A 3,003-nucleotide genomic window follows, 5' to 3' on the forward strand; every position below is an offset into this window, starting at 1 on the left:
TTTTTCCTGGAACATCAGGATGGTTCAATACACAAAAATTGATCACTGTAATACATTATATTTACAGAATAAAGGGGAAAAAAATACATGATCATCTTAATTGATGCACAAAAAGCATTTCACAAAATTGAACACCCTTTCATGATAAAAACACTCAACAAACTAGGAATAGAGAGAAACTACCTCCACATAATAAAAGCCATATATGAAAAACCCACAGCAAACATCATACTTAATGGTGAAAGACTGAAAGCTTTTCCTCTAAGATCAGGAACAAGGCAAGGATACCCACCTTTGCCACTTCTATTCAACATATTACTGGATGTTCTAGCTAGTGCAGTTAGGCAAGAAAAAGAAATAAAAGGCATCCAGATTAGAATGGAACAAGTAAAATTATCTCTCTTTGCAAATATTTTTATGTAGAAAATCCTAAAGATTCCACACACACACAAAAAATGTTAGAACTAATAAATGAATTCAGCAAAGTAGCAGGATAAAAAGTCAACACACAAAAATCAGTTGCATTTCTATACACTAACAATGAACAATCTGAAAAGAAAATTACAAAAACAATTCCATGTTCAATTGCATCAAAAAGAATAAAATACTTAGCAATTAACAACCAAAGAGGTGAAAGATTTGTACAATGTAAACTACAAAACATTGCTGAAAGAAATTAAATAAGACATAAATAAATGAAAACATATTCCATGCTTATGGATTGGAAGACAATATTGTTAAGATGTCAGTACTATCCGAAGTAATCTACAGATTCAGGGTAATCCCTATCAAAATCTCAATGACATTTTTTTGCAGAAATAGAAAAAAATCCTAAAATTCATATGGAATCTGAGGGGATATGTTTTAGTCCATTTCTGTTGCTTATAACAAAATACCTGGAACTGGGTAATTTGTAAGAAAACAAAATTTATTGCTCACAGTTTCAGAGGCTGGCTAGTCCAAACTCCAGGAACACATCTGGTGAAGGCCTGGTTGGTGGTGACAGTGACACAGGGGTCTCACGTGGCAGAATGGTGGAACAGAGAGATAGCTCTTCATGAACTCTCCTTCTAAAGCCCTCAGAATCATGCCCACAACCACCATTAAACCATCAACTTATTCCACTTACTAGGGGGCAAAGTCCTCACAATCTAATCACCTCTTCAAGGCCCCACCATTCAATTACCATAACAGAATTTCCCACCCTCTTAACTCTGTCACACGGGGGACCAAGCCTCCAACACATTAAACATTGGGGAAATACAGTGCAATCCATAATAGAACCCCTTCAGATAGACAAAACAGTCTTGAAAAAGAAGAACAAAGCTGGTGGAACCACACTTCTGATTTCAAAATTCCCTACAAAACAACAGTAATCAAAACAGTGTGGTACTGGCATAAAGACGGACATATAGACCAATGGAGTAGAACAGAGTTCCCAGAAATAAACCCTTCATCAAATGATTTTTGACAAGGATGCCAAGACCACTCAATAGGGAAAGGGCAGTCTTTTCAACAATTGATGCTGGGAAAACTGGATATCCACATGCAAAAGAATGAAGTTGGAGCCTTTCTAATGCCATAAACAAAAATTAACTCAAAATAAATCAAAGACTGAATGTAAGACCTAAAACTATAAAACTCTTAGAAGAAAACAGAGCAAAAGCTTCACAGCATTGGATTTAGCAATGATTTCTTGGATAAGACATCAAAGACACAAAAGAAAAAAATAATAAACAAATTGGACTTCACGAAAATTTTAAAAACTTGTACATCAAAAGACAATATCAACAGAGTAAAAAGGCAACCCACAGAATGGGGAAAAAGTTGTAAATCATATGACTGACAAAAGATTAATATCCAGCACATATACTCCTCAAACTCAACAACAAAAAAATTGATTTAAAAATGGGCACAGGACTTGAATAGACATCTCCCAAAGAAGATATACAAATGGCCAATAAGCACATGAAAAGATGTTCAACATCACTCATCATTAGGGAAATGCAAATCAAAATTTCAATGAGATGCCACCTCATACCCATCAGGATAGCTACTATCAAAAATACTAAAAAGTGTTGGCAAGGAACTGGAGAAATTGGAACCCTTGTGCACTGTTGGTGAGAATGTGAAATGAGAATGAGAAAATGTTTTCCAGCTGCTGTGGAAAACAGACTGATAGTTTTTATCTTTGCCCATAACAGTCTAGTGAAGGATGAATTGTAAAGTCTCCTTTGGGCATCTCACAAGAAGATCTTTTACATCTTGCTGGATACCATCTTAATTCATTTTCACTGCAGTGAGACACAAAGCAATCATCCGTAGAAATCACTGGGTCCTAGACATAGCAAACAGTCCTGCAGGAGGCTCTCTCTTCTTTCATGGATGCAGTGATCAGTACATGGGTGGAAGCCCTGGGCTGGAAGACTCAGGGCCTGGGTCCCTTTCTCTCCTTTTCATTATCTTGACTTGGGATCTCCAGCACGTTCTTTGCTTTCCCTGAGCTTCCTGTCAAGTAGATTGCTGACATTTGGTCCTATAAATGTTTATAATACAAATACCATCCAATACACATCCAGTTTCATCAGTGGTACAGATACCATCAAATACATATGCCATTTCATCCCTTTTCCATCCATGACCCCTTGGGTAAAAATCAGCTCCTTGCATATGATGAGATCATCCCCTGACTTTGGCACCTTGCATGAATGAGGAAGAGCCACAGTGCCCAGCCCTGGGCAGGCCTTTTGTGTCAATGAGTCTTCTAACCCCACCCGTAACGTTCTGTTGTGTCTCCACAGTTATCTCTAAAGACACTCCGGTGAGAAGACGATGAAGCTGGGGTCCTTGGGTTCCACATTTCAGGACGGGCACTTCCAGGAGAACGTGTCAGACCCCACCATACTCAACTGTAACTCAACATACAGGCTCTGAATAGTGCATCTATTTATTGTAAATACATGGTTTGCACGGGCTTTAAAGCAGTATTTTAGTTGACTTTTA

At 37.7% G+C, this 3,003-nt stretch overlaps 1 long non-coding RNA gene across 1 annotated transcript in view; it reads left to right on the forward strand.

The window, feature by feature from the left end:
- Nucleotides 1-3,003, forward strand: part of LOC103603362 — a 27,562-nt gene extending 24,559 nt beyond the window's left edge. Inside the window, exon 5 of the long non-coding RNA XR_551610.1 lies at nucleotides 2,802-3,003. This is a non-coding gene — a long non-coding RNA (uncharacterized LOC103603362). The remainder of the gene's footprint in view (nucleotides 1-2,801) is intronic.

This window comes from Galeopterus variegatus, unplaced genomic scaffold (genome assembly GCF_000696425.1).
Source record: "Galeopterus variegatus unplaced genomic scaffold, G_variegatus-3.0.2 Scaffold4572, whole genome shotgun sequence".
NCBI lineage: Eukaryota > Metazoa > Chordata > Mammalia > Dermoptera > Cynocephalidae > Galeopterus > Galeopterus variegatus.